Here is a 26,145-nt window from a genome sequence, read left to right on the forward strand (position 1 = left end):
TTTGAAACAAAAATTGTCTCTTGTGCACATAACACATGGAAGATAAAACTTTTATCTTGGTTCATCGTTCTTTAATGACTGGCTGTCTGGACTATAACGAACTTTGACGCCACATGTAGTCGTCTTGAAACACTTTTTTTTTTTTTTTTTTTAATACACCAAAATCATGATCATCATAGGTATTCTGTCCTTACTGGCAAGTCATTTGCCGCAGCTGAGAAGCTTCCATACTCCAGTCCTCCGCTAACCTCTTCGTCTTCACGTATGATTTTCCTGTTTTTATATCATCCATTAATTGTAGTCTCCTTCGCCCCCTCCCTCTCTTTCCCTCCACCATACCCTCTAGGATGTCCCTCATGATACAATTTCTTCTTAGGCAATGTCCCAACCAGTTTCTTTTCCTCTTCTTAACAATACATAAAAGTGTTCTTCTCTCCCCCACCATTTCCAACACCCTCTGATTCGTTTTCTGCTCAACCTAACTCTTTCTATTCTTCACACCCACATTTCGAAGGCTTCCAGTCGTTTTTCATCACTCTTACGTAATGTCTACGTTTCCGCTCCATACAGTAGAACACTCCACACGAAGCATTTTATGACTCTTTTCTCAACTCTTTATTCAAAGTCCCACAAAACACTTTTCATCCTCGTAACACCAAAGTAGCTACTATAAATTGTATTGAGTTGGTAAGAGGTTATTGTAGTAGTACAGTAAATACATGCAGGGCCGTATTAACCCACTGGAGGCCCGGGGCTTTAGACATTCTCGTAACTTAGTAGCGTCCTGGATTTTTTATTTTTGAAATATGACAACCCTACTTTATCGTAAGATAATATACGTTAAAAATAATGTTAGCCAATAAACAAGAGGATGACGAAGGTATAATAACACCGAGCTAATGTAGCATATTTAGAAATTTTTAAGATGTAGTTCCTTTTATGTTTAGAAACGTTTCAAGTCAACGTCTTGTAACACTGGTAACAGTGCTGTGTGTAGCAGTGTTCGTAGTTTGAGAGAAATTTCCTTAATTTAGGGAAATTTCATAGGTAAATTTAGCAAAAAGGGAAATTTTTTCGATAAAACGTGAAACTTCAGGGAAATACTCGGACTGATTGATTGATCAATATAAATGCTTAATTTTTTCTTTGTTATTCAGAATTGAACCAACACAATAGCAATGGTTTGTGTACGTATGTGTGCCTTTGTTCAAAGTAGCATAATTTACATTCATTGTTGCAGGAGCGGATCCAGGGTAGGACCAATCACCCTTCCCCAGAAGTGGAAACTTTCTTATTTTATACATAAATAAAACCCATCCCAGAGTTTGGAGCTCTTAAAAGTAGCTCTAAGTAGCAGTATTACAACCCACCACTCCCTCCAGAAGTCCGTCCTGGATCCGCCCCTGTATTGTTGACTCGGTGCATTTATGTGTATTTTTGTTTTTAAAAAAGTGAAGGAAAAAGTAAAAAAGAAAATAAAAGCGTAAAAACAAATGAATAAAAGAAATGCAGTTGGCATTTAAAAAAAAATATAGCTAAATTAATTTTATCACAATTTCTGTCATTGGAATTAGACACACTATAAACTAGGGAAATTTTGATAAGAAAAGGGAAAATTTTGTGACAATCGAGGGAAATTTTCTTAAGGAAACCTACGAACACTGTGGATGCCAGAGGGAGACATTTTATTTGTACTCTTCGTGCCCTTACTTTGAAGATTGATTGTCATTAATAGCGTTGCGTCCCGGTTGTGTCAAGGAAAGAATCTGCAAACACCAGTCATATTCATTATGCACTGACATTCAGCCAGTACAATGACTCCCGAACCGAGGACACAAAATATTTGCTTACAGTATAACGGATAAACAAAAACAACAATATCAATTTAATCTATATCAACAAAAAATGAATGTAATCTTGTTTGTGATCGCGTCACGGCCGAATGGCTGAAACGATTGATAATGCAGTTTGAAACATAGTACAGTGGTGCCAACCTAGAAGTTATAAAAACCACGTTATACTAATTACACGATAATAATAATAATAATAATTTTATTATTATATCCATCTTCCGCTAATATAAAATAGTTTGTGTAAAAGTATTCCTTAATCGAAAATAAATATCTTTTGTTGTGAAAAATGCAGCATGTCCTTCACACCTTTCTGCCACCACCTCATGCTAATCCTAAAGGTCCTAGAAAAACTTCCTTTTGCACACATATTATGAAAAATTTTGGAAGTTGGCTGTTCCCTTGTTTGATATTTTGCTTGCTTTCTTTTGTTTTTTGTTTGGTACTTTTGTTTCCTTACTTTATTCATTTGTTTGTTTATTATTTTATTATACCAGAGCACAATTTTCGTTTCGTTTCTTTTCGCGACTTTTAATTAAGATTTCCAACGGGATAAGCCAAGACAGAATTTTCGTGATGATGAAACATTCTTCAAATAGAAAAAAAAATGCCATGAAATGAAATATTTGAATTTAACATCTCACATTTATGCCCTTTGAGGCTAACGAAGACGACAATTTTAAGACAAGTGACTGATGATGGAAGAATTGGTGGAATGATAGAATGGGAGGAAACGGGACTTCTTCGAGGAAATCCATAGATAAGATGTTGTCCACCACAAACTTACTTGTCCGGGGACCGAACCAAGGACCCCACGCACGAGAGGTATGCGCCCTACCACTGACCAACCGTGTCCCCCCAAAAAAATAGAAAGAGATAGGACTTTCCAAGAAGAGATTCACTTTCACGACAACTTTTTGGAAGTATGTTGGCTCAGTTCTCGAGTGTTCACATCTAGTACGAGAAGACCCAGGTTCGATCTTAACGTAAAGCCTGTGAGTTTGAGTGTAGCAAGATAATATCTATGTTTCTCTCGGGTTCTCCCTTTTCTCCCACATTCCCATTTCACTAAATTACTTCAAAATCATTCACTTTCATCAAACATCTATCTCTGTCAGCCTAAATCGTGAAATATAAAACTTAGTATTTTATTTCTTAATATCTGTTCCTGTGTCTACTGAGGTTTTCTAAGGAAAACAACGCACTGCTAGGTGACCAATGGGCGGGAGAGAGTCGACCACTGACTGTATTTTGACTGTAGAATGCTTATTGTTTACAATGTTTCTTATATAGATCAAAGGCAAGGGGATGCTCTTGTTTCCTTCCACTGCCCAAGTGTTCGGAATAACAGATGGTAGTTAAACAGGGCTTGAAAATAATACATTATCCTTACGAGATTTGAAATCGGTTGCTGAAAAAAAAAATCGTTCCCATTCGTACACGAAACAAACTGGTTCAATGGTAGAGCACTTACCTCTGGTGCGTGCAGCCCCTTTTTCGATCCCCGGCCAAGTTAGTTTGTGGCGGACAACATCGTGGTCATGGGTTTTCTCGCGGTAATCCTGTTTCCTCCAACTTTCTCATTCCACAAATTCTTCCATCATCATTCATTTGCTTTAATTATCATCTTCCTTAGCCTAACAATCATTAGCGTGGGACGTTGAACTCAAAGATTTCATTTCATTTCATTTACGAAACAAACTATATTTTTATATGAAATTTTCTTACTTGACAGTAAAATTTATTTTGAATCCGCCTACTAGGCTGTTTTCCCAATCAATACCAAGAATCCAAAGCACGCAATAAAGACATTAACGCAAGAATAACAATTATGATAGATATTACGCAAATTATTATATCATGTTCTTCAAACCAAAGAAAGGTCAAACATAGGCCTTGAATCACTGTTAACATTACATCATGTGACAATTAAATAAAATTTTTATAGTGTTTTCTCATCTATTTCTCCTGAAATTGTTTGTTCAATTTTTTACCATAATTGTATTAGTCTACAAATGGCATTAATATTATTCTTTTGTGTTTTCCCATAGCTTGTGCGTAAGTTATAAATAAAGTAGGGGGCGCGGTGGCTCAGTGGTAAAGCACTTATCTCTGGTACGTGGGGTTTCTGATTCGATCCCCGCCCAAGTAAGCTTGTGTTGGGCAACATCGTGCTCGTGGGTGTTCTCGAGATAACTCCCGTTTCCTCCCACCTCATTCCACAAATTCTTCCATCATCATTCACTTGCATGCCATAGGAGGAAAAAATTGGGACCTTCAGCAAGGGCGACGATCGTGGGGGGCCGGACCTCCCCAAAGATCATTTGGCTCCCCTGTATTTTTATATGTATTTTTTCTTGTTATATGTATTGTTATATGCATTTTGTTTATGAATGAGCCCCCAAAGTTACAGAGAAATGGGCGCCCTTGACCTTAAGGAAAAAAGTAACAAATTTTAGTGTTTCCAAGTCATTTTTGGGATTAAAATTATTCAGAAATGATGAATCAACATTTTGTAAGAATTTCTGCGACTTAATATTCTTAATATCTTGAACTCTACTCATAACATATGGCTTCAGTCTAGATTACTCTACCTGGGCTGCGGTGTATCAGTGATAGGGCGCTGACTGCTGTTGTAAGGGATTCCTGGTTGGTTCTCAACTCAGGCCAAGTGAGCTTTATAGTGGACAAATAACGTGTGCGTGCGTAAAACTTATAAAATATCTAGTTTCTGTTTTAATGATTTCCATTCACCCCCCCCCCCATACTAAATTTTCACACATGTTCTACAGAGAAAGAGCTTTTAAGAAATTAAGAACATAGTATATAATCAGTTTACTGAAACGTTATGAAAGGTTAAACATAGAGATATTGAAAAGTAAGTTTTTTTTAAACGAATCTACAATACTTGTTTTTGTAACAAATTACACTAAAAAAAATTCGTTTACCGGACAGCAGTATATTTTACAAATATATGGAATCCTTATGCTTACTACGGAAATCTGCATGGAACATACATTATCCATATGCTACATATGTACTGCATTTTCCCGCTTAGATGTTACATCATGCAACTGCAAAAGGTCTAACATCTAACAGTCTTCCGTATATTACATATGTATACGTATGCTACATACGTCAACTATATGCTATATACGTCCATCTGTATATGAGATCCTTACCGCCTATAAATAGTCATACAGAAAGTACGTATAGATGGAACACTTATACGGAAAGTATTATAAAACGTATGTTTTCAGTTATACGTTTTCTGCAGAATAGTAGGAAAAAAATACATATAGCCGTACATTAAGTCCAAAAACTACAGAATTTATGATTAAGTGATTAAGTACTGATTAAGTGATCCTGTTTACTGTCTCTTAAAAGTTTATTATTATTATTATTATTATTATTATTATTACTTTGCTTTAAATATTTAGTGGAACATCACTATTATTGATGCGAAAAAGTCAAAGTTCGACCCAAATACTTAAGTAATTTCCTCATGCTGGATATGAAATTCTCATCTACATTATTAGCTCCACAATATACTTTCGTCCTAGGCCCCGAAAATTGACGGAGTGCCCCAGTCTATATGACGTGCCGTCACAATCGGCTACATTTAATTACATCTGTATTTCTTCCAGTAACTCGCAACCAGTGGTGGCAATTGAACGTTAAAAGTGGTGGAGCAAGACATGATCTAAATATTTGTATATCAATGTTAGTATTCCGTTGTTTTTAACACTTTGTTTGACAAAAGGTTGTATAACTAATAGGATACTATAGTTTTTAGTTAAAATACCGTATATCGTATTTCAAACTTTATTAAGTAAATTGACAAGAGCAACGCAAATAGGTATTATCCCTTTATATTCTTAAACAACGGAAGTGTAAGAAGAGATTTGATTCCTTGCTCATGAACATCTTAAAATTCTGTCTGGAAAATTGTGTGATCAGATTATTTAATAAAAATTTCCAAAACAAATAAATAGAAAGGATGATATTAATCATAGTAATGAATAATGAGGCTTGTTTTGTAGAAGTTATATTGAAATTGTGGATTAATGAACAACTTTTATTTCCACAAATGCTATTAAATGTATGTTATTACTCTTAGAAAATGAAAGACAAAAAATATTACAAGCATATGGAACAACATTTAAAGAAAAACGCAATTGCAATATTAATTGCTTGGAATTGCAAATTAAAACGCAATTCCTGTAGCTTTCTTAACTCCACGGGAGGACAAAACCAATACGTACTCATGCAACAGCAAAGACATATGGCACCATTTTTTTCTATGAACCAGTAATACATACAAAAACTTTACATTTCCATATGAAACTATATACATTTAAGGGTCACTTTAAGAAAGTGGTGTGCAACTGCTCCCTCTTATCCCCCTAGTCGCCGCCTCTGCTAGCAAAGGTAGCACGTGCAAATCGTCTAAAGAGAACATCAACCCGTATCGTTGTTACGTACAATGTACTTAACGTGTTCGCATTTTTCGTTTTTTATTTTCATTCTTTCTTTTTTTATATTAAATCTTTTGGTATTTGATCTGCTCTACTTTATGCATTCAATTACTCCTTTTTCTTTTAATCGATGCAAGTAAAAAGAAAAGAAGAAGCACGCATAACGCAAGAATAAAAGTTGAATGAAAGGAGACTAAAAAAAAAGTCACGTGATTTTTTACTGTTCGAAAACCAGCTTGACGGCCCAGCCACGCGCTTCTGTTGACGGAAAGGTTAAATGGCTAAAGCATGAGAGTGCGACATGGCCTTCAGTTGTTTCTTAATTTTTTTTAAAAAAAAAATCTTTTTCCTATAATGTTACGTGAAATGTAGTTCAACATTGTTTTCTTTTATAATATATTCTATTACACAAACTGAACGCTAGCAGTTGATTTAATTTTTTGCTAATAGCAAACCAACTTTTACTGGAAAATCCACTCCGATAAAGTTTAAAACAAAATACTGAGGATGCTACTTACGGTTTTTGTTTTATAACCCATCAATTTATATAATATACGGAATTATTTTCCTGTTCCGTTTGAAATGGAGTAAATTCTAATGAATGAGATATTATTGAATTTCTTCTGAAATGTAGTTAAGTGATCCTGCTTTTTCAAATGAAGTTACATTGAGGTAAGGGCACAAGAGATGCAATTGATTTATTAAGTCTTCATCCCGGTGAAATTAAAATAAGCTAATTTTACAGTAATTATGTGATATCTTCAAATAGATAAAAGATAATCGAAATGTGGAACAAGAGCGCTCTAGACAATATTATTTTACATAAGAAACCGTTATCACGACTCACTTATCTGCTTTCGATTTCGAGCCATTTTGAAAATCGGCATTTATTTTCGCGTTTCTAAACAGCTGAAAACGGAAAGCCGCTAGGTGACTTGTGATAACGGTAGGTCACGCAAAATAATATTGTCTAGGGCGCTCTTGTTCCATATTTCAATTATCTTTTATCTATTTGAAGATATCACATAATTACTGTAAAATACATAATTACTGTATTTTAATTTCGCCGGGGTGAAGATTCTTAAGGGTGGTCGGTGAAGTGTTTATACAGGGAAAGAGGTGTGTGTGTAGGAAAACTTCCTATAACTGTGGTGTGATGCCTATGCTATCTGTTTTTTTTTTTTTTTTTAATTTTCCTAAACAAATAGTCTGAATAGTTATTCCTTGTTTTAAAATAGACGAAAATAAATTTACAAAATACATGTGAGGATTTTCGGTAATTTATAGTATTTATTGATCTAGAAAAGGCTTTTGACAGCGTGAAGTGGGAATTGTTGTTGTTGGAAGTTCTAAAAGAAGGTTGGATTGGAATGGAAAGATCGAAGACTTATAATTATATGAACCAGCAAGTAAGTGTTAGAATAGAAGAGGAAATGACGGAGGAGAATACAATTGGAAGGAGAGTTCGACAGGTATGTTTCTTTCTCTCGCCTTTTATTCCCGGCGGGAGCTCATGTAGTTCGGATTCCACGTTAATCAGTAGGTCCACGTCTCATATAGCCTCGCTGCTGAAAAGGGACGTTAAACTCAAAATCAACTCAACTCAACTCTTTCTCTCGCCAACGTTATTTAATGTCTATCTAGAAGGGATTGTGAACAATAGCCTACAAAATGAAGACTGCATTTTAATAGGAGGAAGACTGATTAGGTGTATACGATTTGCCGATGATATGGCGCTTGTTGCAAAATCTGGAGAGAAAATCAATAAGACGGTAGAAAATTTGACTAAGGGCTGTGAAGAATATTTGATAAAAATAAATGTTAGAAAGACAAAAGCCATGGTGATTGGAACGAAGCAGTCGGTGTCAAATATAGAAGTAGGAAGGGAGAAAATAGAACAGGTGACTAGTTTTCGATACCAGGGTTGTATTATTAGTGATAATATGAAGTGTGAACCTGAAATAAAAGCAAGGATAGGAATGGCGAAAGATGCCTTTAAAAGGAAGAAAATATTATTCTGTAGGACGTTGAATAAAGAATTGAGACAACTCATATAAAGCTTCGTGTACATGTATTATACTGTATGAATCAGAAACATGGGCATTAGGCAAAAATGTTTAGAAAGCTTTCGAAATGTGGGTGTGGAGAAAAGCACAGACAATTAGATGGGTCGAGCGGAAAACGAAGAGAGGGTGTTAGCAATGGTGGGGGAGAAAAGAACAATTTTTGATTTTATTAACAAGAGGAAAAGAAATTGGGACATTAGCTAAGAAGAAACTGTATCATAATGGATGTGTTAGAGGGTATGGTGGCAGGAAAGAGAAGGAGAGGACGAAGAAGACTACAATTAATGAATGATATCATAACAGAAAAAATATACGTGAAGACGAAAAGGTTAGCTGAAGACCGTGGAATATGGAACCTTCTCACATGTGACAAGTAACCTGCCAATAATGGCAGAATACCTATGATAATGATTATGATTATTATGTCGGTGGATCATCTTCTCCTCTGCTAAAATCAGACCCATAAAAAATGATCTGGGGAGTCTATTTCTCAAACTACTATGTCAGTAATACTAGTGGCAAACTTTTCAAAATAAAACATTTTAATAATTGCATTTACCATAAAATCATGACAAATTAAAGACATCAGTATTAGTATTTAGAAATTACAGTAGAACCCCTCTAATCCGTCACCTTTGGGACTGGGGGGTATGGTTGGAACACAAGAAAGGTTGGATTATCAGAAAATAAGAAAAAATACGAATTTAGAGTAAAATAAACAATCTCAGAACTCAAACATGTCTATTATTCTCTACAGTAAAATCAAACGAACAATAAGCAATAACAACTGCACAGTACAGCACAGAAAATATGATACAAGAGATAACGGAGCACTAAAGCGGATATGCGGCAACAGCAAGTACAAAACAATGCCGCGACGGCAGTAAACGACAATGGTCCTCATGAGTCACCGACGAGTCGGCACAAGTTCGGCTTGAGCACGGTCGGATCAACTTGCGTGGCGCACCAGCGAAGGGCGGACAAGAGGGGTTCTACTGTATTTCTATTATTCTAAAAGTCCTTGTTTCTTTTCGAGAAACTACCGTTTCCTCCCGCATTCTCATTCCATCTATTATCCCATCAACAGTCACTTATCTTAATCATCCGTCTCCCGTAGACTAAAGGATATAATCGTAAAACGATAAATGAAAATTTCGTGTTTTTTCTACTGTTCTAGTGTTTCTACTTCACGATAGTTCATGATTTGTAAAATAAATAAACAAACAAATAAATAAATAAATAAATAAATAAATACAAGACTAGTAGTTTTGTTTAAAAATTGACCCTTGGAGTCACCACTTTTAATATACTACCTTATACAGGGTATTTCAAAACAACACCGACACCGTTTGGGAGGTGATTCCTGACACCAAGATAAGACAAAAAGTATAGACTAATCTGGGTGCACAAATATTTCCTTTCCAAGTTATAGGCTGTTGAAAACATGGAAAAATGAAATTGAAAGGTCCATAGCTCCAAAACTATGGGACCTACTCTAGCCGGGTCAGGACTTCACTTAGAAACTAATATGTGCACTACCCAAATATTCATGTTTCAGAATCCTAAGGTACTCACTCAACATGTTTTATAGACGGCGTTTGGCTATGAGCATATAATTTTGAAGTACTCACTAACTACTTCTATAAAATTGATGAGGAAGTACCGCAGGATTCTGTAATATGGATATTTGGATAGGGCACATACTAGTTCCTAAGTAAAGTCTTGACCCGACTACGGTAGGTCCCATAGTTTTGGAGCTATGGGAATTTAAAGTTCATATTTTCGGCAGCCTATAACTCCGGAAGGAAGCATTTGTGCACTCAGGTTGGTCTATAGTTTTTGTCTTATCTTGGTGTCCGGAATCATGTCTCAAACGTTGTCGGTGTTGTTTTGAAACACCCTGTATATCTACTTGACTTACTTTCCATGTGCTTGAATTTTCTTTCTTTTCCTGTAGATTATTGACTCAAACCTACAAGGAAAAAAAAGAAGTAGTACGGAGCGTCTGAAGACTGATAAAGCTTAACTCTAACCGGTATTTTCATCGGAAAATTCCTCACTCCCGCCACCGTTCACGCGCGCGCACACACACACGCACACACAGACCAGTAAATCACAAACGAAAAAAAGAACAATCACTCTTCTATTAAGTTAATTGTATTCATTTAATACATACTGGTTTCAGACGCACAAATCCAAGAGACTTGAATGAACGTACAGCAAAGTATCACACGTGCTTTAACACGTGAGTCCAGTACTTAAATGAGAACTGAATTGAAAGGCTAAATTGGGGGCAAGTAGTGTTATATAAAAAATACATAACATAGTATAAATTATATCCTTATATTAAATGTTGTTTACATAGTAAACGCTCGAAAGAAACTACTTGTAAACGCGATATATATATTTCCCTTTTTTCCTCGTTTCAGAATGTCCGTAAATAGCTCTAGAGAAAACAGTGCATAAATGCATGTAGAGCCAAGGGCGCAGATCTTGGAGGGCTGGGGGGCCTGGTCCCCCCAAAGCTCATGTGGTCCCCCTATTGTATTTATGAATATACAATATTTGGCATAATTTGAGTGCAATTTGTCTTAAAATCCTCATATATATACCTTCGGCATGTGAATGCCCCCCCCCCCAAACTTGCAGAGAAATCGGCGCCCTTGTGTAAAGCTATGGTTCACAGCCTCATATGTGCGATTTCTTAACCTTTTATGTATTTTTGGTACGAATCTGTATACATCGAGTTGTGTTGAGTTTAAACGCTTATTAAACTCATATAACGTATTTTTTTATTGGTCAAGTCAAGTATGAACCAAACATCCCAGATGCGTTTCGAAACCGGATGGTCAACTTGGCGACGCCAAGTGGGGATGGAGAGGCCTGACTTTTCTTTTTTAAGGGGAATTTCAAAAAAAAAAATCCCACCTTTAGTTTCAAAGATATCAAATTGAAACTTTGTATACGGATTGTGTACTCTTTTGAGTACTTTTCATTTTTTTTTTTGAGATCCCTACCTGAACTCGGTCCCGAGGGGCGCAAATGATTCGAGAGGATGTTTTTTCAGAAAAAATCCGTTTTTTTTAAATTTCCGGGTTTAGGTGTATGAAACGGACATGCGAGTGCTTCCGTTGGAAAGTTAGCATAATACTGAAGACAATGGTGTTTAAACAATGATTCTAGGCCAAATAGTAATGACGCAGTAAATTTCTAGAATATACATATACTAGCAGCGTTCACCCCGCTTCGCTGCGGTCACCCCGGAACGCAACAAACTTTGTTACTTAGATAATTTTTACTTTTTCGCTTTCAAGTGATATGATAAAAACCATAGAAGATTGCAGTAAATCTTAACATTATATCGCCTGTCATTTATGTTAACCCGCCCCGCTTCGCTGCGGTCATCCCGGTGCTGGCATATTGTAAAAGTGTCTGTAAAAATAAGCAAATCAATTAAAAAATTTTAAACAGAAGATTCAAGCTATTTTCCGCTGTATATCGCCTGTCATTTATGTTAACCCGCCGAGTGACACGGTCATGCGGGTTGCATATAAATACGTTTATTTTTACCTATGATGAACTAACAAAGGATTTGTACGTTATGGACACTTGAATGGTCAATTATCTCAAGACACTGGTAATTAAAAATTAAAGTGATATGATAAAAACCATCTAGGGTCCAAATCCTAATAACCCCCCAAAAATGAAAAAAATTGGTTCAGCCGTATTAGCGTGATGAGCGGACAAAGGATTTTGTACGTTCTCTTTTATATATATAGATATATGGATCACCTTTAGACATTCAATTTTTTTTCCACTCTTTGTTTTCAAGATACAAGATTGAAATTTTGCCCACGCATTGTGCACATAACTAATTATTTTTCAAGAGATTTTTACATTCCTATGTGAACCCAGGCCTGGGCCAGAGGGGCGTAAAAGTTTTGAGTTTTTTTCGTAAAAAACTCCCGATTTTTTTTCAATTTTCCCGTTTGTGGTATATAATACGGACAAGCGAGTGATATCGTTAGAAAGGATGTTTTACTCCGAAAAAAAAAAACGAGGTAGGAACCATGATTCTACGATAAATAGTAAGGAAGCAGTAACTGTTTGAGTGAAAGTCTAAAATTTGCCTCAAAAAGTGGAAATCCCAAAACAGTTAAGGGAAATTGAACGTAGCAGGGGGCCACAATCTAGTGACAGATATAAATTGTGAAATTGCAAATATAGCACTAGAGGTCCCGATTCTCCCAAGTGCTTAGGTACAATCCTACCTAAATTTACCATATCCCCCCTAAAAATAAGTAGTAGAGATGACACTAAGGACACCAATACAAAAGCACTGAAGGCAGTTAAAAAAATCGCCCATGGTCTTTTGAAAACTAGACCCCCCATAGGTTTCACCCTCACGATCATCAACCAATAAATCTCTTGATTGCATCATCCTAGGACCGCAGAACCACAAATGGTATCATAAACCAATAACAGATTTTTGAATTCTGTTGTTCTGCCATAATAAATATTTCATATTTTATTTTTTAAAAAACTGAATTCAGTAAAGCCTTCTTTGATTAGTCCCATACTACAAAGTTCATCGGGGTGAGATTTTGAAATGAAATTTTTCAGGTTAAGGTTAGTTTAAAGTGACAAGTTTTGCCGATAAATGTCACTACAGTCTTCGTATATATCTCATGTATTTTTTACCTTTCACGAAAATTCACAATTTTTATTACAAATTTCAATCTACAGAATTCAAATTTTTTTGAGAAGGAACTTCATAACCTATCAAAGACAACAATCCGTGCCAATTTTTTTATTTAGAATTTTCTTCATTGTTGAAATGGCTTGTTTGTTGAAAAGGATATCCAAACCTTTAACAATATAATTCTTTCAACAATGAAGAACATTCAAAATAATAAATCGGCACGGATTGCTGCTTTCGATAGGTTATAAAGTTCCTTCTCCAAAAATTTGAAGTCTCTAGGTTGAAATTTGTAAGAGAAATTGCAAATTTTTGTGAAAGGTAAAAAATACATGAGAGATACGAAGACTGTAGTGGCATCTATTGGCAAAACCTGTCCCTTTACACCAACCTTAAATCCCATGATTATGCTTTTGTTAGGCTAAAGGAGGTAGATGATCAAAGCAAGTGAATGATGATGGAAGAATTGGTAGAATGAAGTGTGGGAGGAAACGGGAGTAAATCGAGAAAACACATGGACACGATATTGTCCACCACAAACTTACTTAGCCAGAGATCGAACCAGGGACCCCATACATCAGAAGTAAGCACTGTTCCACTGAGCCACAGTATACCCTTAAGACAACAACGTTTAATGGTGAAATGCGGTTAATCTAATTCTGTTTATTGAAGGTCGCACATTTACTATATCAACAGACAGTCTCTGCCGTTTAGTCATTGTGGAATAACATTCGTGAAAACATATCGAGGGACCCAGGTTTGATTCCTGGCGGGAGTTCATGTGGTTCGGATTCCACGTTTAGTTGTAAGCCCACTTTTCATATAGCCTCACTGCTGAAATGGACGCTAAATTCAAAATCAAATCAAAATATATCGAGTATAATCAAAGCAACCGCCAAGTGTGAACTACATAATGTAGTTGTATTTCTCCAGTTGGACGCGCATATTGCGGCCGCAATTCATTGTCAAATGATTAAGTGTTATGGCGGGAACTTGATACGTGATTGGCGTTTTGCATAAGTGTTACAGAGAGTTTAAAGAAAGACTTACCGTCGTGCACGACCAGAAAATCCAAGGGTAGAAAAACTGTGGCGAAACACAACTTAATGAATGCGTGAATCATGTGGTTCGTGAAAGGGATAGCATGTGAATTCTGAGTTCTTTTATCTTCGAATTTCCGGGAACTCAGCAGCCGCCTGGAGAAACGGAATTACATCACGTAGTTCATACTTGGTGGCCGCTTTGATTCCATTCGATATGTTTTCACGCTAGCTACTCCATAATAATTGAACGGTAGAGTATGCTGAATGTGATTTTGGTATGCTGAATGTGCGACCTCCAATGAACAGAATTAGCTTAACCACGTTTCACTATCTCACGTGGTTTTCCTCTGTGGCTTAAAAAATCGCTTTTGTCTGTTCAACGTCTCCGACCCAATCCTTTTATTGCTACCGGAAGTGATGGATCCAATATATTAAATTCCCATAGTTTTAATATTAAATCCACATAGTTTGGAAGTCTACCGTAATTTTAAAATGTGAAACGCACGTAGAGGCAGCATGTGAGAGAAGTCACACCAGATGTGAATGTGTGTGATTTTGAGTTTAGCGCCCCTTTCATCAGCGAAACTAAATGAGACGTGAACCTACAGCTTAATGTAGGATCCTGGACAGCGGTGGCTCAGTGGTAGAGCGTTCACTTCTGGTGCATGGGGTCCTCAGTTCGATCTCAGCTCGCGCCAAGTGAACTTTGTGTTGAACAAACACCATGTGTGTGAGTTTCTACGGGATTCTTCCGTTTCCTCAAACATTTTCATTCCACCATTTTATTCATTTCTCATCATCACCGTCTCCTTTAGCCTAGTCGGTATAACTGGGAAGTAAAACTTAAATATTTTATTTTTAACGTGGGATCCACATGAGTTCCCGTTGGGAATCGAACCCGGATCTCTCAAAGTCACACAAAAAATAGTTTCATCGCTTTGTACTAAGGAAAGATTTGACATTTTCAGTTTAGCGTCCTTTTTAGCAGCGAGGCTATATAAGACGTGGATCTACAGTTTAACGTGGGATCCGAAACACATTAGGGTTCGATTCCCGGCGGGAGCTCATGTGGTTCGGATTCCACGTTAATCAGTAGGTCCACGTCTCATATAGCCTCGCTGCTGAACGGGACGTAAAAATCAAAATCAATCAACCGAAACACATTAGATCCCAGTGGGAATCATACCCGGGTCTCAATAAACTAAGGAAATAGAACAGATTATCCCATTACTGTATACAATAGTTAGCATATTAGGAAAGTTTTCTTGTTTCAGTTTGAATTTAAAAGAAAAACTTTTAACCGTCTAACTTCCCTCGCGAGCCGCCTCTAAACACGCCTCATTTGTTAGCATAGAGCAAGTATCTAAGTAGAAGTAAATGCTTCCCTTGATGCTCTTCTTGTATTAACTGTATTAACCTTAAGATCTACTCTCTCAAGGTGTAATTAACATTTTCCGTGTGCTTTTGTCATGGTCTTTGTGTGTCGTCTCTGCGGTAAGCCGCACACCTAAACGTACCTGTTTCACTCTAGTAAAATTACGTCATTTGTTGTCACGTTGATATCAGAGGTCATAATTTTACATTGTAGCTTACATAGAATGTCACATTTCATGATAAATATTGTATTCTGTGTCTGCGCCACATAAACACGGAAAATAAACTTGTATTTAAGTAGTGATAAATAAAAGTTCTGACAATCTAAGTTGTTTGCTTGCCCTGTCCACTGATCTAATTGCTAACGCGTGCACTTTTGCTCCATAAGGTTTCGGGTTCAATTCCCGATAAGGGAGTCTTGAATTTCAAAGGCATTACTGTTGTTCGGATTGACATATACTGAAATTCTACTTCCCGCAAACTTACGATTCTCCAGATATTATTGAGAAAAGGATGAGAAACTGGTTGGAACATTGGCTAAGAAGGAGTTGTATCATGAGAGATCAGCTAGAGTAGAGGGTATGGTGAAAGGGAAAAAAGGAGGCTACAAATTGTGGACGATATTAAAACAGAAAAATCGTACATGAAGGTAAAGAGATTAGCTGAAGACCGTGGAGCATGGAAATTTCTCAGTTGCGGGAAATGACCTATGATGATGGTGATGATTTTACTTTTTTGAATGATTTTTTTCTTGCAAAATACTTATAACCTCTCTCCTAAAACCCACATATGGAGACACGTGCTCGGATACAGACTCAAGAAGTGGTTAGGATCTCAGTTTAAGAAGAATGAATCGTCTCATATAGCCTAGATGCTGAAAAAGAAGGCGTTAAACTCCAATCTATCCTCGGTGGGGACATTCGAGCGAAAAAGTGTAAGGGCTTTTAAAGGCAAGCCATTTTCAGTATGGTTTATCTGGGTTTTCATCATTCACACCAGGTAAATGCCTTGATAGTACCTAATTTACAGGTCTCAGGCCGCTCTCTTCCTTCCTCCCCACTTCCCTACATAGTGTATTGCCGAAGGACGTAATCCCTCATATGTGACGTGCTGGTAATACTCAAAAATACGAATACATGTAACATATATAAAACTTCAGACAACTAAAAAATCGAACCTATGACTCCTAGTTTCAGGGATAAAAGTTCTGCTAATGAGCCATCGTGAAGCTCCTTGAACTTTTCTTTACACGACCAAAATATTTATATTTATGTACACTCATGTCCAAAATTATTGTCGCATGTCTTTAAATATGTTGTTGTAGGCATGTGATTTGATAACGAATTCGCCCGGTATTCCTTTCAATGTTAATATGTGTATAATTGGCAAAGACATGTATGTGGCAAATTTCATGTCAAAAGAACAGTAAATAAGAACAATAAAACGAAAATAAAACTTTCTTGTCCATTTAGCAACATTTTGTTTTACTCATTCTAATTTTCGCATTTATAATTCTTTTCCTACGAAATTTACCACAAATATACATTTCCCGATTATACACATAGTATCAGTGTTAAAAGTACCCTGCAAAATCATTATCAAATTATATTCTTACAAGAAGACAATTGAAGATATGCGACAATTATTTTGGACATGAGTGTACATTGTTCTTGCAGGCATTTTTGGGAGTAGGCAGTGCCTCCCAGAGCTCTGAGATTGCCTCCCCGGAGAAGATAAGGCTAATACGCTAATAGGCTAATCAATAAGTCACACATTGACATAATGACTAAGTCACCGATAGTAAGAATCAGTGCTGCTTACAATAACACAGTCAAATTATGTCCAAAAATTTATGTATGTACAAACGACATCCGAACATTTAAGAGAGATGTAATAGATATAATGAAGCAATACGCCAAATAAGTAATCAACTAATATTGATAATCAACACATTATTGGGAATATTATACTTTTACTGTAGTAAGAATTATGTATAGTCCGAACACTGTAATTGGGATCTATCCTGTTATGTTCTATTTAATAAATAAATAAATAAATAAATACGTAAATAAAAGTTCTAATGCTGCTACTTTACAAATGTTCTAAAGCTCGTGCTGATTTTTCCTTTCATATTTAGAGATTCGGTGGTACCTTGTGTCTGTAACTGGCAACCTTGAACAGATAGGTGACAATTGAACGTCTTGTGGCGTGTACTTCAGAAAAACGTAAGACAAGTACGTAGCTATAGACTTTGTTAATACATAGTTTTAAAGTGACTCGCGGCACATGTTTTATATGGGTATATGCAAGTTTTTCGATTGAGAATACAAATATGTTATTAAGTTGCACAGGAGGAGCACGAAACGTTGTTTGCGGTAACACACAAGTTACGTATTTGCAACAAGTTATGACAATTCGTTACGTTTTTCACGGCTATAAATCAAAAACACCTTATGCAACGAAATGACCGACTTGAAAGATGATATGGAAATCAATGCATTCAATGGGTACTAAACTAAATTAAATTTTAATATCTAATTCGAAATCAGCAGTGAAAGGGATCATTAAAAAAGTTAAGAGAACATAGTTTGGTGTGCCTTTTTATTTGTTTGTTTCTTGGTGTTGAGTTAATTTGGAATTTAACGTCCCTTTCAGCAGTGAGGCTATATGAGACGGGACCTACTGATTAACGTGGAATCCGAACCACTTGAGATCCCGTCGGGAATCGAAGCCGGTTCTTCCACGCCAAAGGCGCGTACGCTAACCGCTTAGCCACGAAGGAGCTTGTTTGTTTTATTGTTTGTTGAAAGCACCATTCCACATAACTTATAGGAGTAGATATCGTTTAGGGGCGGTGCTTCTGTCTGCCTGATTAGCCACGAGCGTATATTTATGCATATAATATAATACTAGGAGGATACCCATTCTTCGTATGGGGATAAAACGCTTCATTTTGAACACAAAGGATGCTAAAACTGTCACAAATTAACTTAGGGACCCCTACAACTATGAATTCGACACTAATATCGATTATTTTCAATTATTTTTACGTATCATCATCCCCTCTTAGGGGTACTAATGTTGGCTGAATTTGGATTTAAACGGCATCGAAAGTGTCACTCACTATTCATCTCAGTGACCCCGAAAACTATGAATTAGACATTAATATAGGTCATTTTCGGTTACTCTTAAACATCTCTCGCCTCCCTTTTCCCTAAGTTACACCGTCAAAGTGAAATTATATATATATATATATATATATATATATATATATATATATATATATATATATATATATATATATATATATATATATGTAAAACAGGCCCGAACCTCATCTATCTTGAAAATTTGATAGAACTCGATCGGGTGATTCCAGAGTTATTAAGTCACGAACACAGTCACTTTAACTTTTATATATATAGATTTGGCTAGTATATTTCTAACATAAGCTGTTAATGCTCAAAGCCATGATCCAGAAGTTAACCCAGTTTCTCGAACTTTTTAAAGTGTGGACTACTTTTATTAGCAAAAAAAAAAAAAAAATAAATAAATAAATAAATAAATAAATAAATAAATAAAAATAAGTAAATAAGATAAAATAAATAAATAAAATAAAAAATAACGCGATACGCTACATTTGCCCCATTTGAAAGCAAATTTTATCCTTTTTTAATGACCTCTGGTTTACCAAAGCCACTTACATAAACTATGCCCGCGTGTCCGTCTGTCAGAGAGACAAAAATTTATAAGAAGTACAAGATGTAAAAGGTTAAAAGTAAAGAAGCAGCTGAGCTGAGCTGATTTTGGTTTAGCATCCCTTTCAGCAGCGAGGCTAAATGAGACATGGACCTACTGATTAACGTGGAATCCGAACCACATGCGCTTCCGCCGGAGTAAAGAATCAGGTTTGCTGATGGATCAGATTCCTGGTGTTGAAACCGAAAGTGGTAGAAACCAACCATTTCGAGTTTTTACGTTCATTGTTAAGCCTATATGTTTAATGTGTCATCAATGGCAGTTTTTGAGGGATGTCACATCGTCAGGGCCCCCAGATTTTCAGACTACAAAAACTAAAAGATCCTATTAAAATGTACACCATAATCATAGTTGTGCGTTTGCCTTTATTTGAAATATCAGAATTATAAGTCAATGCTTGTCAAAACAGAGCGACAGAGTATAAGTTATATTTATCAGGTAAATAGGCCTATCAATGAAAAATAAAAACAGTAATTTTTATAAATCACACGAATGATGTTAATGAGTTTGGAGAAAAACTGGAAAATTTCGATTTGCACTGGAATATCAAACTGATATATTAAGATCGAAGTTCATGATTCCCCTAAAAAGGATTATCATCTTTCCTCTACAGGTGTGTTTGCTTTATCTTTCACTAACATAATAGACTATTATTTAAAGGAAAAAAAACAGACGAGATTGTAGTGTTTAGGCCTTTCTGAGTGCGAGTGCTACTTCCCTTCCCTTTGTTGTTCATGATGGGGTATCATGCTTAAAATCTTGGCTTTTAAGATTTGTTCTTACTGGAGAAAGGTAGGAAGGCAAATTATGCCATTGCACGGGGCAGCAAATTGCCTAGGGCCGGTTTGTCAGTTTGTTTCTTTGTTTGTTGAAACTTAGCTTATCTTTTCAGCACATAGGCTACATATGACGTGGGCCTACAGTTTAAGGTGGAATCCTAACCACTGTAACGGCTTCACATTTCAAGACTCTCCCATCGAGAATCGAACTCAAGACTACGTACGTCACAGGCGCGCGCTCTAACCACTAGACCTGCAGGAAGAGATCGTGATTCCAGTGGAATATATTTATTTCAACGCACGAATGTATCAAAGTTAATGTGTTTTTTTCTTGTTAGTAAATACTTACGTAAAATAACCGGTTTTCAATGTTTACGAATGAGGAACAAATCACGAGGTGAAATAATATGTATTGATTATTTAAGCAACAAGAAAAGTTTAGTAAGTTATGTAGCCCATCAAGGACGGGAATAGCCTCTAAGATTTTCCTGCTTTGGTAGATTGTACCTAAGAATTGTACTGCATAAAAATAGAATACGATACAACACCTTCCCTCCGCTACTCATCCAAAATTTTATGTTATTCTCATATTGTTTATTGTGGTTCCTGACCGGCACGTTCATAAAACTGCTTTACGTAGAACAGTTGACAGTAAGGTTGCCAACTGGCCGGTGTTTCACTGGTCTGGCGGGAAATATTGCTGTTATTTTGATTAAAGCCGGTGACCGGTACAAACTTCTTACCAACCCCTTTATGACCGGTATTTTGAAATCTGTTGTCCAGAATAAAACATCGAATATCGAAATTCTTCAACAGTGCATTTATAACTACAAATTTCCGTTGTATTACAAAAGCAACTTTTTTAAAAAATAAATCTATGGCTTTTTTCATTTATACAACATAAATTTGATAACAGTAAGATTTTATTCTGAAACAATGTTGTCAACAATAGAGACAGAGGTGTATAATTTGTCATAATTGACCGACATAAATATAGCGATAAATTTAAATTATCCATCGACTGTTGGCAAACAATCCTTAAGCATCTCGTTGGTACAATTATTGTTGCATTGTTTAGTTTCACATTCCTAGCTGCTACATATAACAACTTTTCTTAAATTTCCAACTTCCTTCCTTAGGACTTCTTAAAACAATTAATTGAAGTAATTGTTTTAATTGAAGTATAAATTCCTGTAATTGAAGTATAAATTTAAAGAATAAATGTCATTTTCTAATCCCAAAATTGTCACTTAAAGATTAATATACTTTTATCCATCTGTTTCGATAAGTTTAAAGAAGTGGGAGTTATTGGTAAATACAATAAAATGATCAATGCCGATTTCAGTTTCTCATTTATTGCACAAATTATCTATTAAGCTTATTAGCGGATGTATTAAAAATATGCAGAATACAGGTGCTAATGCACTTTTTTTCCACGATAGTACATTTCCTTCCTAAGGATGGGTCCGAACAGAGATAATTCACACTTAAGCCTATATCATAAGAAATTTTGAGGGGGTACCGGTAATTTTATTTTCCAAAGTTGGCAACCCTAGTTGGCAGAAATCATTTCTGTACGCATAATGGAAGAAAAGCGGTTGAAATTGTTTTTCGAATCAGCTAAGCTGGATCAACTTTAGTTTCCAAACTCCTGAGAAAAGATAGACATATGAAGATTTACACATGTTCTCCAATTATTATTATATTTTGGATCTGTATGATGATGCAAATATATAATATCATGATGTTTTATACATTCTACACTACCTATAGTCTGGTAGAAATAGACTATCGTTTAATATTTCATTGCGACCACGATACAAAAGCATACCCAAAGATTAGATATGAGACAGATTAAATACAAAGTATGTTTTTCTTTAAATCCGAATATAATTAGCACTTTCTTATATGGCGTGTGTTTTTGAGTTTTAAAGCCCCACCCCTTGAACAAGTTAATTATGAAAAATAAACATTTATTTTACTAGGAAAGTTTTACGTCCCACATTATGCCGGCTAGGCTAAAGGAGACGGTGATGATGAGAAATGAATGAAATGGTGGAATGAATAAATTGGGAGGAAACGGGAGAACCCCGAGAAAACCCACGTACACGATGTTTGTCCACCACAAAGTTCACTTGGCGTGAACTGGGATCGAACCAAGGACCCCATGCATCAGAGGTGAACGCTTAACCACTGAGCCACCGCAGCACCATTGTTATCTTATTAGGATATGCATACAAAAGTTCTGAAATGATATCAACTTGGAAGCTTGAGCCTTTCTTATATATTGTTTATGCGCAATTGTCTTATTTATTTATCCAATTGTCCTCCACAAATCTACTAACTTTTGCATAAATAATAGTAGTTGAAGTTTTCTGTACGGCTGGCAGAAACTGATAAGAGTGAAGCAGACTTTTAACTTCACACCTGGTATTTTCTCTATGACATAAGTAGCCAGTTCCGTCAATGTTTGTAGCAGGACACTTCAGTAATTAAGAAGTATTGTGCTGATATTTTAGCTGTATGTCACATTTAAGACTAGTCGGAAGTGGCATTTATAGTATCATTTATTAGTATCATTTATAGTATCATTTATTAGTATCATTATAGTAGTATCATTTATTATTATTATTATTATTATTATTATTATTATTATTATTATTATTATTATTATTATTATTGATTACATCCAGAAGTTGATGTTATATACATTGATATTTCAAAGGCCTTCGACCCTATTGATCATAAATTACTTCTTATTAAGTTATCAAATATGGGGCTATCATAGCATACATTAGATGATTTGAAGACCATTTGTTAATTAGAGCTTTGAAGGTAAAAATTGACAATGTATGACAATGTATCATCTAACCATGGTCAAATAAGAAAGGGAATACCTCAAGGGTCTCCCTTAGGCACCCTCCTTTTTTCCCTTCCCCTAAAAAATCAAACATTCATTACTAAATGCAGATGACATAAAACTATTTAGAATAGTTAACGATGAATGTGATAATTATTTGTTACTAATACATAAATAACTGATGTAAAAGTAATTTATTAGAAATCAAATGTGAAAAAATCTAAATATTTGACATTTACGAACAAAATTCAATATTTTGATAGCACATATAGACTTAATGGTGTAAGAAGAAACAAGGAAGAACAAGTGTAAGATCTTGGTATTATATATATGACCAACAACTGAAATTTAACAGCCATGTACATAATACAGCAAAAAGGGTGAGGAAATTTGTAGATTTTATACTTAGTTAAGGGTCTGATTTTACAAACGGTAGTTCATATGTTCAAGAGTTTTGTAAGATCTAAACTAGAGTTTGGTTCACTCATATGAAACATTAACTGTAATACGCTAATAAACAAAAAAAAAGTTCAAAAATGTTTTGTTAGACGAAACTACTACTTTATTATAAAACGAAAAAGAATTATTATTCCCATAAAGATCTATCCGGTTTGCCATAACGACTAGATTGTGTCACGTGATCAGGTCAAAAGTTACGTTGCGTGCTAAATCGAGTCTCGAGATTCCAAATCTGGTATTTCAAGCACCTGGGGTGCTCTTGTAATTCGCAGAATATTTATATACTTTATCATTATTATTGATTTTACTCAAACAAATGGATTTTGACATGTTCTATCCTTATTTATCTTACGTGCTATACATCGCTTTTAAGCTCTTCATGGTGTCTTTGCAATAAGCTTTTAATTAGCCATATCCTTATTATAGTTTCTCAGATATGTGGACGACTCCATTTTTTAATTGAATTTTCATTGACTTTAATGTTAATGTTTCGTGTCTTACTTGACTATATTCCATCCACTTTAGAACAATTTGCTTTTAGAATATATAATCTACATAATCTCTTCTACACTTGAGCTAAATTTTAACCATCTCCCCTAAAGTCTGTTGACATCATAGCAACCAGACAGGCCCTTATGAATATTAGTCAAATTGTTGGGGGATTCCAAAATTGTTTGACAGAAGGAAATTCATTGACAAAGCATGGTTAACGAAACGAAGCTATAAGAGTACTAAATTATAGAATAAAGAATCAATCTATAATGATCCCATTATATTCGAACTCTGATATACTAAGGAGAATTAAAAAAAGTTATAATTTAAACTGACCATAATTATATATTTAAAAAAAAATCTTATATAGTACTGGTATTTGTCAAGAAAGATTAATGAATATATTAAGTTCATGACAAAGAATTATCTGCCAATACTTAACAAATTTATTATATGTATCTCCAGTATATTTTAACTAATATGTCAACAAGTATATTTTCGTTTGATGGGCATGGACATTTAGTAAATTCAACTAATTAATTTTTTTAAGCGAAACTTTAACTACATTGTTTCAAAAATAGTATTTCAAGAATATTGACTTTTTTACTCGCTCTTGATTTTAAAAGCAAATTTTGAATTAAGGAATTTGTATATGTTTACTTTCTGACAAAGGCCCTAACATACTAAGTTTACAATTGACTTATAATTTATTATTATTATTATTATTGACTATATTTTTTAAAATTTTAATCTTGTTTCGTAAATCAGTTGGAATCTTATAATTTGAATATATAATCAATATATATAATTTGAATATATAACCCTTTTAACAAGGATTATAACCTGCTCTAATATTCATTGTATATTATAAATTTTCTGGCCTCTTTATGTTTCAACATAGTGCTGCATTTTTGCCTATGAGCTGTTCATAGCACTTAAAAATAAAGTTATTATTATCATTTTGTCAATCACGAAATGTATATTCCCTTACTTTAGTTCTTAATCATCTTCATGTTTCATAGAATAAAAACTTGTCTGTTTGAAAATGATGTATTTGTCGTTGAAAGTGTTACATTTTGAAATTAACAAAATGCACAAATAAAATAAATAAATAAATAAATAAATAAAAATTTCAATGTCCTATGACTTATGTGTTTTATGCTAAAGGAAATACATTATAAATGCAAATGAAGGGAAATAAATGAATTCATGGAATAAAAGTAGAGAGATAAAATGGGAGAACCCTGAGAAAACTCATAAATATGGCGTTGTCCACCACAAAACCACGTGGTCTTGAATCAAACAAGAAATTTTATTGAAGGTATGATATTTCTTTTTTTTTTTAAATATTTATTTATTTTTAATTTGAAGAGTAGAGAACAAGTACTGTAGGAACAACTTATCCCTTAATACTCTCCATAATAAATTCATATCTGAACATGTTCTCTGTCTCGAATCGAACTCGGAACCAGTAATGTCTTAATCAAAAAAATGTTGCCCATCCTGCTTGCTTTAGAAGACCATATTATTGCAACCGAACATAGGAAATTCTAATACTTTGGCTTTAAAATAAATATTTCAATTGACCACAGAAGATTTACGATTGTTTGATTTAATTTCAATTGTAGGTAAGAGAACACAGCTTTTCAAAGAGAGGTTCGTGGCCAGGACTTTTTGAACAAGACTATAATCAAATGAACTAACTGAACAAGAGGTTTAGAATTCATATGTAGTTAACTAATTCCATGAACATAGTGTTCTAAAAGTGATCTACCTCCCCCTCCTAGAAAAAGTTCCTTCCTCAAAACTAGGCGTCACAATAGGTGCAAATGTTTTGTTTACAATTTGATGTATTATGATATTATTATATCCTGAGGTGTTTTGTACTCAGATATAAAATATTAGCATAGTCATAAGCGTATATTTTCATATTTAAGAAATATTGTTCAATACACTAATAAGTTATTAAATACTCCTATGCTGATAAGTATGCGCAAACTTCTGGATTAGGTGGACAGGCAAAATTCATGCATCTAAACAAATTTATATAGAACTATTTTCTATAAGTAGAAGCTTTGCTTTGTATATAATTACATACACACTAATTATTTGCTGAGCAAAACCATATATTTTCATTAAAAATTAAATATGTGTTCCAGTTTCACCAACTAACTCTTTGACTTCATCAGACACTATGAGATACAAGATAACTGTACAATCTTATATATATAAGATATAAATATAAGATTGTACAGTTATCTTGTATCTCATAGTGTCTGATGAAGT

General features: G+C 34.9%; 1 protein-coding gene across 3 annotated transcripts in view; it reads right to left on the reverse strand.

Moving 5' to 3' along the window:
* The window catches only part of LOC145672927 (very long chain fatty acid elongase AAEL008004-like), a 94,264-nt gene that overhangs the window by 34,292 nt on the left and 33,827 nt on the right, over positions 1–26,145 (reverse strand). Inside the window, exon 1 of one of the 3 annotated variants that reach the window (XM_081742145.1) lies at positions 10,571–10,610. The exons of the other annotated variants lie outside the window; for them this stretch is intronic. The gene's annotated coding sequence lies outside the window, so the exon portion shown is untranslated. Of the gene's footprint in view, positions 1–10,570; positions 10,611–26,145 lie in introns of those variants that run through there. 3 annotated transcript variants of the gene reach the window in all.

This window comes from Thermobia domestica, chromosome 16, assembly GCF_964235325.1.
Source record: "Thermobia domestica chromosome 16, izTheDome1.hap1.1, whole genome shotgun sequence".
Lineage (NCBI taxonomy): Eukaryota > Metazoa > Arthropoda > Insecta > Zygentoma > Lepismatidae > Thermobia > Thermobia domestica.